The sequence below is a fragment of the Sceloporus occidentalis genome, unplaced genomic scaffold, assembly GCF_023333645.1.
Source record: "Sceloporus occidentalis isolate IW3139 unplaced genomic scaffold, rSceOcc1.0.p SCAF_1, whole genome shotgun sequence".
Lineage (NCBI taxonomy): Eukaryota > Metazoa > Chordata > Lepidosauria > Squamata > Phrynosomatidae > Sceloporus > Sceloporus occidentalis.
The window spans coordinates 279296798-279314964 of record NW_028316981.1 but is presented as its reverse complement, the minus strand read 5'-3'; the positions used below and the strand labels follow the sequence as shown (position 1 = coordinate 279314964).

General features: G+C 41.5%; 1 protein-coding gene and 1 pseudogene across 1 annotated transcript in view; one reads left to right on the top strand and one right to left on the bottom strand.

Annotated features, from left to right (window-relative positions):
- LHFPL2 (LHFPL tetraspan subfamily member 2) overlaps positions 1-18167 on the top strand; it is a 130539-nt gene that overhangs the window by 17436 nt on the left and 94936 nt on the right. The window lies entirely within an intron of this gene.
- LOC149323959 (ER membrane protein complex subunit 10 pseudogene) lies at positions 12041-12830 on the bottom strand (annotated as a pseudogene).

The window sequence follows — 18167 nt, the reverse complement described above, 5'->3', positions numbered from 1 at the left end:
GAATCTGGAAAATCACACATATCCAAGTCCCATTTATTTGAATGGCGGCGCCCCCCCCCCCCCAATATGTACACCATTTTTTTCTCCCTGCTTGCCATATGTGAATAATTGAGACTGCAAATCAGGGGGGACGACTATAGTTATATTGTTTAATATCTCTTCTGTATAATAAAAGTAGTTAAGGAACTGTTAAAAAAATATGTTTCTCCTTGATCATTGATGACACATTTTTTCTTGTGTGCCTTCAAGCTCATTCTGACTTATGGTGACCCTTAGCAAGTTTCTTCAGAGGAGGTTTTCCATTGCCATCCTCTGAGGTTGAGACAGGCCATCTAGTGGGTTTCAATGGCTGAATGGGGATTCAAACCCTGTTCTCCAGAGTCATAGTTCAATGCTCAAATCACACACCACACAGTAAGTACCTAAGGAAATGGAACTCTTCACTTGGACCAAAGGAATACAGTTTTTACCTCCAACAAAGGCAAAACTTTTAAAAATCGGGACTGTATTTTGAGTGTTTTACCTGAATATTACCTAAAATTTTTTGAAATCAACAGCACAGAGACTTCTTGAGAAATTTAGTGTTTTCTGCCTGAGAAAGAGGGTGAGTAGCCTTGCACAGGATAGCAGTGGCCTGGATCTCCAAAGAAATTTCCCTTTCTGTTGCTGATGGAGTTTACTTTTTATTTCCTGGACTTTAGGATTCCTTGTTTCCCTGAGCCCACAGATTCAAAAAAGAGGAGTGGCCCCTACCTTTCTTGAATATCCCTCCATACCATCTTAACTGAGAACAACAACAATGACATATTGAAAAAATGTAGACCTGTGACTATAGCACTGTAATTTTTTTCCCTTTCTCCTGTATATCTTTTAAGACCTTTGCCTGATGGGAAAAAAAGTGGAGCTTTGAAAGTATGCATCATTTATTTTGTAAATATTGGTTGGCCCTCTAGAGATATTGCTGTTTTGTGGATTTTGGATGTTGTTGAACATTTGCATACCTTTATAAAAGTATGTTGTATCTTTCATTTTTTGGAAAGAAAAGTTGAAAATATGGTTCAGCTATAGCTATGCAGGTTAATCATATCTATCAAGCCTACTGTCTCTATAAAAAGACCCATTGTTAACCATTTTTCTTGCATCTTCGTTACTGCATTTGAGTTGGGGAATAGATGACCAAATAGGTTTGTGTCTGGACAACTTTTCTTGGATCACTTCCTCTAGTCTCCAATATTCCCCTCCCTTTTGGACTTCTAAAATGAATAGAAAAAACATATGGAAAGTATAGAAACTTCTCTACATAGAGCTAGCAGAAGAAGGCTAGATATGGCACAAAATCATACATCCCTGATTGATAAAAAGAAAAGGGTTGAGATTGGACTGCCCATTCATTCTAACTAAAAATGATCAGAACTAGTCCTTTGGATTAATACAATCACTGAAAAGAACATTTAAACATTTTGAACCTTCCTGTGGTACAAACTGAGTCTCCCTTATATGGAATTCCAAAACATTAAAGACTCCAAAATCTTTGACATAGATAGCTGAGATACCTTTGCTTTCTGATGGTTTGGTGTGCACAAATTTTGTTTCATTCACAAAATGATTAAAATATTATGTAAACAATTACCTTCAGGCTATGGACATAAAACAAATGAATTTCCTGTTTAGACTTGGGTCCCATCTCCAAGATATCTCATGTATATGCAAATATTCCGAAATCCAAAACACTTGTGGCCCCAAGCATTTCCGTTACGGTAGACTCAGACTACACCATGTCTTTTGACATATCTGAAGTGATAAATAGTTAATAATTTGGTACCAATTAAAATAGTATTTCCTGAAGATGGCAGTAGTTCCCTTAAATTAATAAGAACTTCTTGAAATTTCAGTTGGATGTTTAATTTGATACTGGGAAATAAATGTGATTTCCCCTGAAGTTTCTTTATTTTCTACTCCCTAAATATCCCTACTATAATTTTAAGTTGCTGAGTTTTAGGTAATGTATACTTCATTATCTGCAACATGTCTGTGGTTGTTTTTAAAATTTAATTCAAACATAACTTTTTTCCTGGAGTAGACTCAATTAAACACTTGCGACAGCATTTTTAAAACAAGTATAGGATGTAATCAACTACATAATTTTGTTTGTAGATTTTCACTTTGTCTTAGGGGCCAATGGTGAGACAAAAACGTATGAATAAAACAATTTAAAGTTTAAATAATTGCTAAAGCACATGCAGGAGGAGATGAAATAGGTTATTAACATTAGGGATGGAACAGCCAGGCAGGAAAAAGAGAATTGAACCTGCATTTTTCAGAAGTGATTCAAAACCCCGCTGTCCGCACTGCCCCCCCCCCCAAGGTGGTCTGAATGCGCACATCCTGACGACATGGTGCAGTGTCAATCTGTGCCACTGGATTTTTTTTGTCACCTCCCCACCATGCATGAGCACCATTGCACAAAAACACTGCTGACAGGTGCCTGCTGCCTAGATGCCATCCCATTGGATGGCTCCCTTGTTGATCAGCCACACAGTCACATCTGCAGTCCTCCACCAGAACAGGTAATTGGAGCATTGGTGCACCCAGTAAAACACTGGCAAAACACAATCATGGAGACCCTCCTACATGCTCCCTTCACCCTCTTCCACCTCTTGGACTTTCTGGTTTGTGTATGTTATACTTATATCCATTGGAGGTGTCACACTTTCACTTTTTTGCATTGCTGCCCAGCTCTGTCCTTTTTAAATGCACACTTACACTAGTGTGTTTATATGCAGCTTTAGGGTTATGATGGATTGCCCTTTTAGAACATCGGGGCATTTATATGCAGTGTTGAAGGTGCACATTTTCCCAGCTAAGTCGGAAGATCCTGGGTTCTTTTTGCTTCAGTTATTAGCCCCAGGGTTCGGCTTCACTCTGGTTTCTCCCCACTTTGGAGGTGTGTGTCATCTAAACGTTTCACCTTCAAAGTAATTTAAAACTGATTTATTTGGCACGTTTGTTTCACCCCTTAGATAATAAATAAAACTAACTTTCCTGAACCTGATGCCCTCTAAATGTGTTAGGATGTGGCATTCATCATCCTTACAGTATCATATTGACTAGGGATGATAGGAGTTGTAGACTGACATCTTGAGAGCATCATGTTGAGGGAGTCTGACATATTACCCAAAATAGATATCTTTTGAAAACCCTATTTTTTAAAAAAAATAGCTTATACCTTCCTCTAAAATTTAAAATAACAGTGCACTGGAGTATTGTATATCGTTTAGGAACTAATTCCACAAACATGGGGCTGAAAAACAGAAATCCCCCCCTACTGCCTATATCTGATCTATTCTCCTTTACATGGAAAGATGCTTACTTTGTCCATGAATAATCTAACTTAATCCCACCCAACAATCCCAGTTTTTAATCCCCTGGAAAGGCGTTTGTTTGAGTTTCACTAGAAGCAGAGATAAAATGGATGAATACCTTTATGAGCTTTTGGGGTGTGCTTCCTGGATTTTTGGAATAGCTTCCCCAAAGAAACCTACTTCTAGTTAATGAGTTATAAATTTCATTAAAGTAGACCACTTTATCATATATTGTTACTCTTTCTGCTTTTTAAAGCCTCAAAAGGTACTACTGGTCAAAGAAACCTACTTTTAGTTAATGAGTTAACAATTTTATTGAAGTGGACCAATTATTTTATCATATATTGTTATCTTTCTACTTTATAAAGCTTTTAAAGGTACGATTGGATTATTTGTTCTGCTTCCCAGATGCAGTTAAGCATAATACAGGGGTGAGAAATGGATAAAAACAAAAACTCATTTGAGATGTAGTTCTGGAGAAGAGTGCTTAGGGTACTTAGGGCCCGTTCGTGATGGGCAAAAAGTACACATTCTCTGCGTACTAGGGTTAGAAAGGGCCATCAGTTTCTGATGCCCCTAACCCTAATACGTGCAGAGCGCTTAGAAAATGGCAGTGCCCTATACAGATGGGCGCCGCCATGACTATGTCATGACCATGCCACCTCCAAACGAGATGCTGCAGAAGTGATGTAGTCGCGCTGCGCGAGAGCGCCTGGGGTGCTCTTTTGGCGGCGCAGGAAGAAGCTCTGTTTCGGAGCTCCTTCCAGGATTTGCGTCGCTGGCGCAGCCTCTACACAGCTGCGCCAGCGACACAAATGAGAAAGGGGCCGAGTGGCCCCTTTCTCCACATCCCCGCTGTCACCGGGTGTCCTTGGGGCATGAAGCCCCAAGGACACCCATTTCAAGGCCATGGGGAAGCGGCCTTTTGCCGCTTCCCCGCAGCCTGGAAAGTGGTGGATCAGGGCCTCAGAGGCTGCCGCTGTGGCAGCTAAGGCCCCGATCCGGCGGGGAAAGGGCCAATTACAGGCCACCCCAAACGGGCAGTCTATCAAGCACCATGGACAGCCAAAAAGAGAAACCGATCAAGCCTGAACTCTCCCTGGAAGCCAAGATGACCAAATTGAGGCTGTCATACTTCAGCCACATCATGAAAAGGCATGAATCATTAGAAAAGACAATAATTCTGGGAAAGGTAGAGGGCAGTAGAAAGCAGTGGCATCACTGGGGGGTCCAGCCCACACTGGGTGACACCTGGTCAGCCGCCTTACATCTCCCATCCTCCGTCCCCCGCATTCACTGCTCCATCCCCCACACGTTTTCCTTCACCCACACGTGTGTCCCTTACATGTGTGACACTCTATCCCCCCCCACACACATTCTTCACCTACACGTGCATTCCCCAGACTCCATTTCCCCTGCATGCATTGCTCCATCCCTGCACATGCCACTCCATCCCCCCCCCCACTCATGCTGGTCTGTCTCTTGCTCTCATGCACTGCTCCATCCCCCCATGTGTGTACTCCCCCCACGCACCATCCCATCCCTTTATTCATCAGGAAGAGGACAGGCCGGCACAGGGAGAGAGAGCACATGCTGTCCCCAGAATTCCCACTCCTGGAGACCCTGCCCACCAGAAGCCCCGCCCCTGAAGCCCCCCTCCCCCCCACACCAGATGACATCCAGTGCAGGGACACTGCTGGTACAAAGACAGAAAGACATGCCAGATGGGAGGACATGGGCATAAATCAACAAGACAAACAAACCAGTGGAAGACGGGGGTCTTGGAGATGTCTCATCCACAGGGTTGCTTTGAGTTGAGGTCAGTTGTGGGCAGTTAACAATTTATTTATTTTATTTCTAAGCTGCCTTTCTCCCAAAAAGGGATCCAAGGTGGCTCACAAAAACACTTTAAAAACATATTACAATAAAACAATTAAAACATCACATAAAACAATATAAAGTTACAAACATTAAAACAATATAAAATTATAAACATTAAAACAATATAAAATTACAAACATTAAAACCACAATAAAATAACAGCAACGAATTATACATGAATTATCTGTGATCTTGCTTACACACGAAATAGTGATTTATCCTATTGATCCTGATAACTCAAATTGACTATATCCATCCACTGTATATGCACTGTCTCTGAAGACTTCTTTGAAACATTTATTCAAAACACAGCTGACTAGGCTATAACTGGGACGAGCCCTAGATCCTTTTGTTTTGTTCTGAAGCAGCTTCCCAGGCTGCCAGTCTATTTCTGTACACAGTTGAGAGTTCTGCTTGCTTACTTTTGTGGCATGGGGCACAAAGTGTGATAGAACATGGAAGCTAAAGTCCAAAATATCTGGAGATCACCAGATTCAGGAACACTTACTTCTCTCTCTCCTCCTCTGTGCATCTTCAAGTCACCTGTCGACTTACAGGGACCCTATAAATTCATAGGGTTTTCATAGGCAAGGAATACTCAGGGGTGTTTTGCCAGTTCCTTCCTCTGAAAAATCGCCTACAGCACCAAGTAGTCATTAGTGATCTCCCATCTGAATAGTCAGCAGAGCTGACCCTCCTTCTTTTTCAAGATTAGATGGTGCCTTTCGGGTATTTAGACATATCCTCTTTAAAGTAGCCACAAAGGTCTGAATTATCTGTGAATGGATCTTGTGCCTTTAGGCTGATGTGTGTGTCTGCCCATGTGTACCTTCAAGTCACCTGCCTTGCAATATGGAAAAATTTCCCTCCACTGATACCTGCCTATGTGCTGGTGTCTTTATTGGATACTTTCTTTTGGTGACCTATCTTTTGAAATTAAAACAATTACAGGAAGGAGTCTTTCCTCTTTTCCTCTTTCCTACCTAATTGTGGTACACAAGGTGTCCTGCCTGGCACCTAAATTTAAGTCTTTCGGACATAGGCAAACCCTTTTGATTTTTTTCAGGCCCTTTAAAGTGTTGGGGCTTTTTAAAACAACCTTCAAAGTTGTCTCCCCCCCCCCCCCCCCGTACTACTGCTGTTTTATTGGATAGTTCTGATTCATTATTGAATTTTTAAACATTATTTATAATAACTGCTCTGAAATAACTTTTTTGACTATATAAATATAGCAAATAAGTAAACAAAACATGCATGTGTTTCTGTGGTCGCAAATCTGTCACTTTTGTTGACTTAAAAGTTGTTTGACACCACTTATAGGAAGTTTGTTGGGGATAAATGGATAAGTTTCTGTAGACAATGAATGAAAATGGCTATTTTTCATTTCACTGCCATCTCCATTTCTCTCTCGCCTGATGCAAAACTGTTAAATTTCCTTGTCAACATACACTTTTAATGCACCAGTTACTTTTAATATTCTGTGCTGAGAATGAGTTCTCACTGTGGCATGCCTAGTGAATCCAGGTTATGACTTGTGCCATCAACATTTTTCAGTTTCCTGTTGACCTGTTAAATTAGTCAGAAGTTATAATTAATTAATAGGAAAAAGTTTGACTGGAGACAATTGCTGTGGAATGGAATTTAGAAATCGACAGTGCTGATGAGATTTGGCTGAGATATGCCACCATTCCATGGATGCATTGTTTTGTACGAAATGTGTAGTGCAGCTTCTTTTGTAGGATCATTGCTTTAGTCAGCTTTGGCCATGATTAATCTTCATGACTCTGAAAGGACATTCCTCTTTTTCAAACATGGCATTGCAATTGGAGATTACACTAGCTCTTTTATTTTTTTAAAGTTTTTGGAACAAGGGTTGATAAAACTTGCTTTCTTAAACATTTTTAGCATAGTTTGGTCTATATTTTTCTGTACCATGATAGCTTGTGAACAAAAAAAGTTATACTTCTGTGCTTTTGCTCCTTGCTGTGTGTTCCTCTAAGATGAATGGATCTGACAAGTAGTGAAAAGAGTAGATCTATAATGGTTTTGACCCTTGGAGGAAAATCCTACAGTAAAATAATGTTGTTGTTGTTCTTTGCTGTCAAGTCGACTTAGACTTATGATGCCCCTATGAATGAGAAGTCTCCAAGAGGTCTCTAAAAGGTTATATGTTCGACTATTGTGCCACCCATCCTTAAATCTCTTTAACCCAAAATGTCTCCACCTGTTTTACTTCTTCCAGATACATAGCCTTTGCTTAGGATTGCCTAACCCTTCCTTAGGATTGTCATTGACTCTTCTTTATGAATATGCTTATGTTTTCATTGAACACAACGTTTGGGGCCCTTGTCGACTGAAAAATAATAAATAAATGCACTAAAAATTTGCACATGACTTTGAAATGAATAGTATAAATACTTTTAAAAAAGGTAATAATTTCTACACTCGAGAAAAACACAATGGCCGTCAACATTCACTGGAATCTTATTGGTGGCATAAGGATAATTTATGTCAGTGTAAGTGACTTTTTTGACACAGTTATAGTGGTGAGTGGAAGGATGTCAGCAAAAGCCAGAATGCTTTTGCACTGTTTGGAATCTGGGAGGACCAGGGTAGTGTAGTGGTTTGAGAACTGGACTGTGTCTCTGAAGGTCAGGGTTCAATTCTCTGCTCGGCTATGAAATGTGCTATGTGACCTTGGGCAAGTCACATACTCTCAATTTCAGAAGAAAGCAAAGGCAAACCCCACTGAACAAACCTTGCTTAGAAAACTCTGTAATAGGTTCGTCTTAGGATTGACATAAGTCAGAAATGACTTGAAGGCACACAACAACCACCAATTTATCCTCTGATGTGGACAGCCTCTGCTGCCTGATCACTCTTGTTCTCACAGTGACTGTGGCCCGATTTCTTCAGTTTGAGTTTTGTCTCATCTAGTGCCACCTCTACTGGTTTTGAAAGAGATAATTACCGTATTTTCCGGTGTATAAGATGACTGGGCGTATAAGACGACCCCCAACTTTTCCAGTTAAAATATAGAGTGTGGGATATATTCACTGTATAAGACTACCCCTCTTCCAACGCACACCAAATAAAAATTTAAAAAACATCAGATTTGGTAATTTGGACATGCAGGTACTTAGCAGGAAATCTTGTTGTATACAAAGCCTGCTTAGATTGGTCAGCTCTCCCTGCCTGCCCAGCCCTCCCTGTCTCCAAGACTATCAGAGTGGTAGCTGCTTTCATACAATCGCCGCATACAGCAGGGATGTGTCCGCGGCCGTTTTTAAGCTCCCCCCACCATATACGGCAACCGCAGATTCTCCAGTCCGGCTCTGAAGTTTCAGCACCTGCCCTATAAGATGACACCCAGCGTATAAGACGACCCCTGACTTTTGAGAAGATTTTCCTGGGTTAAAAAGTAGTCTTATACGCCAGAAAATACAGTATGTTAGTCTATTACATCATAAAAAAGGGAAAAAAGTGGGACACAGGAGAGGAATCTAACAGATGTTTAAAAATGATTTGGTTTAGCATGAGCCTTTCTGGATTTCAGTCCACTGCTTCAGATACACTGATGGAGTTATTAACAAACTACACATATTCTAGCAGTTACATACTCTTGCTAAGCAGATCTATCATTTTTATACTTCAGAAACCAGCCCGATAGACCAGAATTGTCTTGCACAAATATTTGAAGGTTTATACAGATTGCATCTTTCTTTATCCTATTGTGTTCTGACCCAGCCTCCACAATTCTTTAATTACTGACATACTTGTGGTTTGTTATTAATCCCATCACTACATATGAAAAAGCTGGTGGAAATCTATGAAAGCTCATGCTAAAATAAATCAGTCTTAAAGATGTTGCTTGAATCTCCCCCTGGTTTTTTTAATGCTTCTGTTAGAGAATCATAGAAGCATAGAGTTGGAAGAGACTACAAGGGCCATCCAATCTAACCCCCATGCCATACAGGAACTCCAAATCAAAGCATCCCTGACAGATGGCCATCCAGCCTCTGTTTAAAGCCCTCCAAGGAAGGAGATTCCACTGCACTCTGAGGGAGTGTGTTCCACTGTCGAACAGCCCTTACTGTCAGGAAGTTCCTCCTAATGTTGAGGTGGAATCTCTTTTCCTGGAGTTTGCATCCATTGTTCCAGGTCCTGTTCTCTGGAGCAGCAGAAAACAAGCTTGCTCCCTCCTCAATTTGACATCCCTTCAAATATTTAAACAAGGCTATCATATCACCTCTTAACCTGCTCTTCTCCAGGCTAAACATCCCCAGCTCCCTAAGGCATTCCTCATAGGGCATGGTTTTCAGACCCTTCACCATCTTAGTTGACCTCATTTGGACACGCTCCAGTTTCTCCACATCCTTTTTGAATTGTGGTGCCCAGAACTGGACACAGTATTCCTGGTGAGGCCTGACCAAAGCAGAATAGAGTAATCGTTTACAGTTATGCCTGCAGATAGCCCACCCTGAGTTTGCATGAATTCATGATATTCATCTAGAACTTTACATATTCAGGTAACTATTGACCTTCACCAAATTTTAGAATGCAGTGTAAAATATAAAACTATTCTCTACAACAAGCAAAATAGGCTTGTGGTCGCATATTCCAAGTCATATCTTTACTGATTTCAACCTTGGGTTTAATTAAGTGTCCAGCTTTTATTTCCACTACTTCTAAATCTCTGATATTTATTTTTAGATATCCTTTCAAAGTGTGATTCTCAGTCTGAATTGTATTGCTCAGAAGAAACTGATCAAGATAACCTCAGGGTAGTGGTTTATAACTTTGCTTTTTAAATGTTTCCTGACATTTCTGAATACCTGGTATCAGTTCAAATAAAAGTGTTGTCAGATTTGTGCTCTGTTGATCTTCCTTTGACCTGGAAATGTATGTCTTCTGGCCTTGCACCTTGACCCAGAAGCCTTTTCCATGGCATTCTCAAACCTTAGATATTACACTATGTCTTCTTAAGAACTGTGAGCTGCTTTGTAATAACTTGTAAAATGAGTTATTGAACAATATCACCAGTCAGTGCAGAGATAATCAGTGGGTTTGTTGGGTGTTGCATCTGATCTATCTTCACATTGGCAAACCGTGATAAATAATTACAACATTTCTGAAGTGAGACACTTTGTACTAGTGAGAACATCAAAGTATCACTCATAATCCTATTTAGTATTTCTTTGCTCATTGTTAAATCATGAAGGACCTTTGCATTTTTGCTGTTAACAGCAACATTTTGTAGTACAGTACTAGGATTTGGAAGATACATCTGTGTCAATGTATAATCTGTGATTGGATAAAGCAGAGCACTGTGGAAATGGAGAAGCTCTCCCATCAAATGAAAGTGGCAAAATATGGGATTTTGCATTTTTGCTGTTAACAGCTCTAGATTTTATCTTAACATGGGCACTATTTACACATTTTGCAGAATATAACCCACTAGTCTTGCATGTTTGCCAAATAAGTACAGATGGCAGAATAATTTGTTTACATTAGAATCACAGTTGGGTTGTATGTAATAATTAAGGAGAATGTATATTCACTTTTTTATATAATTTAGGAGGATGGGGAACGACTTTTATTTGCGAACATTTTTGTTAGTAAATTTATTTATAGCCTCCATATTTATCTTATGCAGAAGATTTATACTTTATTTTGGTAAACATTTGATCTTGTAAAATCACGTATACTTTTATCCTGTTACAGAAAATCAAAATGAAGTGATTAAAAAAATAATGCACATTTTTAAAATAGAAATTTGTATTTGAAAATGTTCCAGCAAGAACAGCTGTACCTTCCCCCTTCATACATCTCATGGGATACATTTGGACAAAGGGATGGCTATACCTGTTGCTTCACTAATAGGATCAAGTTGCCATTATGGTAGAACGTGGATAGGTTACTTTTCTTACTACAAGGATTCCAGAGATCATGGTCTCTGGGGGATTCTGGGAGTTGTAGTCCAAAAGTAACTTTTCCATTCTGTGGTCTGCTTTTTATCTAGAAGTGGGTGAGCTCTCTGAAGCTCTTCTTGGACTGGCTGGATATATAAGATTTGGGCATTGTTTGCTCACCACAGATGACATCAAGAGTTTCCATTTTCAGGATCATCTTAGGCCCTGGGGTTTGGGAGCCAAAACCAAAGACCTGTTAATGGACCCAGAGATGTGTAATGCAGTAAGTACCAACTGTGGTTGTTTACATGTTGTCCATCAAACACACACGGTGGGGGAAGAGACCATATTTTCTGCTTGGAAACTAAGACCCTGTACACACCGGCCATTAAGGCCAGCATGGGATAGCATCCTCATGACGCAAGCCTGATTCCACCCCCTAGGGCATCTTGATGCTGCGTGCCACTCCCCACAGTGCATGGCATCATGGCACTCCTCTGGCACTGCATCCATATGACGCAGTGTCAAAGGAACACCATGTATCTGCACCACCACGGCTATGTTGCCCTTTTGGGGGCGTGAAAAAGAGCTGCTTTTTGCAGATCCTTTTTGCACCCTCGAAAGGCTGGATCAGGGCTGCGGCATGTGGTTGCTGCGGCCCTGATCTGGCTTGGAAAGGGGCGGCATCCCGCTGCCCCTTAGGTGCTGTATGTACAGCCTCTAAGACACAAAAAATTAGCTAAAAGGGCTGATACTAGATTAAGGTGAAATAAAGCCATTGTTAGGGAATTAGGGAGATGGAATAAGGAATCTTTATTTATTTTTCTCTTGGTAGTATTTATTTACACCATACCTTTCCACAATCCAGAAGAAGATGCAACCCATTCACCGTCCCCCTCCCCCAGCACTGCCTCCATTGCCCCCTCCTTGCCCTCCTGCATCAGGAGTTCCAGACATCATCAGGAAAAGGACAATGGGAATAATGTACATCCAGTATTTGGCAAAGAAAGATTTCTGCTTCTGTGGATTCTTGGCTTTCTGGGCCTGCTCTTGTTCCATGCGTTCAATAAATGCTGCTGTCTCAGGGATTGCTGCTGGGATGTGCTGCTGTAGGATGACAGTGGTATTGAACAGTTCCAAGTCCACATCCTCCACCTCAGCCCCATGACAGGAGCCTGGCACAGTGACAATGGAAAGGCCAATGATATTCCCAGCAACATCTGTGTGAACTGTCAGCCTATCTGACAGATGGGATTCCACCATGGAACACGCTCGAACAAAAGAGGTGACATATTCCACTGTCCTCTGTGCTCCCCAGGGGCTGTCGTGGAATCCGCACACGGTAGAGCCCGCCCTCAGTAGCCACTTCCCTAAGTTTGTTGCACTCCTCTTCAGTCAACTGTTTCTGACTTAGTGAAAGATTGGGATCAGGGCTCATGTTCCACAGAAGGGTGCCTTGCTTTTTGAATCTGATACTGTCATCCAGTTCAAATGAATGCTTCAGCTGCCCGCTCAGCCCACAAGCTTCAGAATCACGGGCCACACCTGGCCAGAGACCCAGCTCTCCTCGACAGCTCCCAATCCCGGTGCTGTGGGCAAAGGAGAGGAGGAGATGGATGGAATAAAGCAAGGGGGAGAGGTGAAAGAGCCTTTTTGGAGCCCAAGCAGCCACCATCGCTGTCTTCCCATGTTACATCTATTTTAAAATCACTACATTGGCTGCCTGTTAGCTTCCGGGCACAGTACAAGGTGTTGGTTATCACCTATAAAGCCCTACATGGCCTGGGTCCAATCTACTTGAAGGAACGCCTCCTCCCATTAAATCCTTCCCGCACACTCCGTTCCTCCGGGAAAAACCTCTTACAATCTAGAAAGACCAGACTGGTGGTGACCTCCCGGAGGTCCTTCTCTGTCACCGCTCCAAAAACGTGGAATGACCTGCCAGAAGAGATTTGCCAATTATCCTCAATTGAGGCTTTCAAAAAGGCGACAAAAACCTTTCTCTTCCAGCAGGCCTTCCCCGATTGATAATGTCCAGAACCAATTGAAGCCCCCTTTTAGTATTTTTCTTATTTGTGATTTGTTTTTAATTTTGATGCATTGTTATGTACTTTTAAAACTTTTTTTACTGTTTAATTTTATAGTTGGGAGGGAGGGTTGGGTCGGGGTATTGTGGGGCTTGTTGTTTTTATTGTTGTATATTGTATTTTCTTTGTAGTTACTCACCTCGATCCTCAATCGGAAGAGGCGGATATAAATAAATATTATTATTATTATTATTATTATTATCCATGAAAACTGGAGATTTAGGTCTAGGCCCTGAGATCTGGCAAACCTAGGGATATTTGATCATGCTTTGTGAAATGCTGTCAGTATATTAGCATGGAATCCACCCTTAACCTACATGTTTACAATCTAATTGACATGAAATGGATGAGAAAGGAAGATGAGAATAAGTAAATTCATTTTTATCATCATGCATCTGAATTGTTCTGATAACTAAATGAAATGGCCACTAATGCAGTGAGGGAGGGGAAAAGTACTGTTGTGTCCAGCCAATGTGATGGAGTATGCTACCTTTTTTTAAAAGGACAGACTAATCTAGGTGACCAAATGGAGGCAATTTGGTGCTGCTACATCACCACTTCCTCCAACATAATTGGTATTTTTTCCTGTACTCCAAACATCACAGTGTTACCATTTGGTCTGGAATACCTCTTCATAGAACTTTTTTAAAGGTTCAATTCAAAGCTCTTTTTGTTTTGAAGACAATTTGCTTACTCAAAGGCCACTGAACTTATGCACCTTTTGCTTCTAATTACACCTTTCAAATCACCATTGGCTTAAGTGTTAATGCAAATTACGTTTTCCTTTAACATTTGGGGGGGGGGATTGTTTGTGCTTTTTGGAGATTGTAGTTGGTAGAATGATTTCCTTAAATAGGAATAGACAATATAGCAAGAAGTACCATGGATTTAAACATGTTTATAACCTGAATGCTTGAGCCTGCAAATGTTAATGATTAAGCTCCATGCCACAGTTTCCAGCAACTTTTTTCCCCAGGCTGTTTAAATATTTTACCAATTAAGAAGCAATGGAGAGATTTTATCTGATCCTCTTGAGAGAAGTTGTTAGAATGTGGTGGTTTGTAAGTTGTATCTACTGCAGTGGTCTTGCTTTCTTTGTTTTAAATTAAATAGGATCTTTTCAGATGCTTATGGGCATTTGATTTCTCCATTCTTCTAAAACCTTTGCTTCCTTGCATATTAATGAGCAGGTGCCAACTGAGAATGTTAAAGGTAAAGTCCAGCATTAACTGTATGTAACCTGAAAGGCCCACTAAATACATGTATTTGGAATGAAAAAGTGAGTAAGTGGATACATGATACAGGTGTATAAATTTTTGTATGGTGTACAGAAATTGGATATAGAAAGTCTAATACTAGAACATTGGGTTATTCATTGTAGCTGGAAGGTGAGCGCTTTTGAACAAGTAAAAGGAAGTACTTTTTTATTGTTAACTGCCTTCAAGTTGACTCATGGCAATCCTGTGACTAAGACACCTCCAAGGCATCCTTTCCCCAACAGCTCTACTCAGGTCCTGCAGACTCAGGGCTGTGTCTTTCTTGATTAAGTCTATCCATCTGGTATGTGGTCTTCATCCCTTCCTACTGCCAAAATCTTTTCTTTCCTAGTGACTTATACCTTCTTTTAGAGTGGGTATTTAATCTAGAACCTACTTTAATAAACTGTAGTGACAGCTGTGGCTGTGAACAAATCTTTTTAAAAAAAAATGTGTAGGAAGTAAGTAAATGAATGCATATAGCAAAGTTGTATGTACGGATGTGAGATATGGACAGTGAAAAAGGCAGATAAAAAGAAGATCAAGATATCTGAGATGTAGTGCTGGAGAAGAGTGCTGAGGATACAAAGGAAAAACAAATGGATCCTTGAACAGATCAACCCTGATATCTCTTTGGAAGCAAGGGCCCGTTCCGCATGGGCGTAATAGTATGGACTGGGTCCCTTCCGGACGCCCCTAACCCTAGTACGGATCAAGTCCATACAAAATGGCGGCGCCCACGGGGGCATCATTACAACATCATGAATGCGCCGCCTTTGCGCCGTGCGAGGGCACATAGAGCGCCCTTTCCGCAGCACTAGAAGGAGCTCCAAAATGGAGCTCCTTCTGTGATTTGCATCGCTGGTGCAGCCTTTAGACAGCTGCGCCAGTGACGCAAGGGAGAAAGGGGCCGAGTGGCCCCTTTCTCCTCCTCCCCGTCGCCACCGGGTGTCCTTGGGGCTTGAAGCCCCAAGGACACCCCTTTCCAGGCAGCGGATCGGGGCCCCAGAGGCTGCCATTCTGGCAGCTGAGGCCCCGATCTGGCGGGGAAAGGCGCACCTACAGGCCGCCCCAAAGAGCCGGTCTGTAACGCGCCAAAGATGATGAAACTGAGGCTGTCAGACTTTGGCCACATCATGAGAAGGTATGAATCATTAGAAAAGACAGAGGAGCGTTACAGACCGCCGCTGCTGTTTGCTCTGCGAGGGAGCTGCAGCAGCCAAACCGCGTGACTCCCTCGGTTATGACACGGCGAGGCACCAATGGCGCACTCGCCCGTCATAAGTGCCGCGCAACGTGCGGATGCACAGCGTCCGCTACATCAATATGGCGGCGGCCGTGTGGAACAGCCGCCACCATATTATACATATTGACTACGTACTAGGGTTAGGGGGGTGCGGAAGCACCGCCCCTTCCTAACCCTAATACGTAGTCAATACGTATTTTATGGCGGTTTGTAACCTGCCAATAATTCTGGGAAAGGTAGAGGAGAAGAAGACAACATACCAGATGACTAGACTCAATTAGGGAGGTGTTGGGGCTGAATCTATAAGACCTAATCAAAGCATTGGAGAATGGGGGGGCATGGAGATGTCTTATCCACAGGTTCACCATGAGTCAAGGTCAACTTGAAGACAGTTAACAGTAACAACAAGCAAAGTTGTCGGGAAGCAGTAAAAAATATGTGGCTTAACTGTTGCCTTATTATAAAACCACTCTGTGGCCAAATGTTAGAAAATGTGTATGGATATATTTTAAAGAAACTGAAAGAAGCTTGGTCAACAGTCAGGAATTCTGGGAACTGAAGTCCAAAACATCTGGAGAATCAATGTTTGGGAACCACTGATCTAAATTTAGGCAGGCGCAAAGATTGTGCAGCACTTGATGCACAGAAGTTGGTTCTGCCCGGTTCTGGTGGTCCCACACCTTCCCTGTCCCCCATCCTCCCAGCAACATTGCTTATACTGTTGTGTAGCAATTTCTGGGGGCTAGAGGAATAATGGAAAAGAAGAGGCCTGCCTTCTTCCACCCTTAAGATAGACTGTATCAAAACTCCATGGCTTTCTGGCAGCCAATCCCAGTTTAGGAAGGCTGTGGGGGACTTCAGGAGATAAGAATTTATAAAAGCCAGAGTTTGTGTATGAAGAGACTCGGACAAGGAGTTTTCAGTTAAGACAAGACAAGTTTTTTGTTGTTGTTGTTAAAATCAGATAAGGATTCTGACAGGAAAGTCAATTGGGACAGTTAGGTCAAATCAGTGGTGTAATTGAGTTAATCCAGTGGGGACTGTGGCTCAGTTCGTCTAGTCAGATCTGGCTGGTATTCTACTGAGAGTGAAAGAGTAGAATACAGAACATTTAAAACCCTTCTAATGGATGTTAATGTAACCACACTATGCTTGAAGTAACCCACACAAGATACTTTACTTCTTTACATTATTCAATAAAAGTTACTTTTTATTTTTACAGTGGATGCCTCTGTCTGAAGTGATTTCTGTGAGGCATAAACAAAAACTGCATGCTACCTGAAATATCAGATTGGTTTGGGAAAACACTTGGTGACCAGTTGCATAGATAGGGTTGGCCTCACCTGGTGCAATAACTCATGCTGTCACACACACTCCGTCATTGACCTCTTCCCATACCATACCATACAGAACCCTTAGTAATGTTTTTTGTACTAATGTTACCTATCAATTTTAATTCCTACATATCACTGAATGTAATGGTAATAGTTGTGACATAAACAACTAGCAAAATTAAAATTACACCTTTATATGACAATATCACTCACGCACACACACAGCCTAAATGTATTTACTTGTACACCATTTCATGTGGTTAAAGTGAAAATTTGGTAAAATATGATGGTTTTAAAAGAACATATTTTTTAAAAAAGTTTTTATTTTATTTTTTAAAAAACCTGGGGGCTCTTTTTTCCCCTCCCACTGAGCCTCACCCTATTCACCCCATCTCTTCAATGTTTTAAAGGGGCACAGGCAAATGCAACAGCCCATTGCTGCCCAAAGGCAGATGTTTGGGGAGCAGTGGCGTCACATCCCTTTTAGGGTGTTACCTCCTGTGGGCCACCTCCTGTGTAGATGTCACTGCTTAGGACCCTGACTCCTTTGATTTAGAAATAGTGTTGAAGGGGGGGGGGAGATGTGGGGAAGCAGGGTAAGAGTAAGTGATGGGGGAACCTCCTGAGGTTGGAAGGTAAAAGCCACCTAAGGCTGGAAAGAAGGTCCCTTCACAGGCACTGTGGGGTTTTATCTGATAAGTGGAACAGTTTGTGCATGCTGATCTCAGATGCACCTGGATTCACTCCCTCCTTCTGCTTTTATATATTGGTGTGCTCCATCACACCTAAGAAGATATGTCACGAATCAATCTTTTTCTCTTGCAACATTTGTTCTCTGGTATGGTCTGATTTATTTTTTAAAAATGTATCTTTCCCCAACTTTACCTGAGTTGACCCACAGTATTTGATGAAAAATTAAGAAGAAATATACTTTGGATTGCAGCACGGCCGTTGGAGAAATTACTATGCTTATAGCCACCTATCTCAGACACACTTCAATTCCTTTCTTTTCTTTGGAACTGGGACATCTGGTTGCTTAGGATACCTACATTTGAAGCCGTTGCATCATGTGAAAGATTTTGCTGCAGC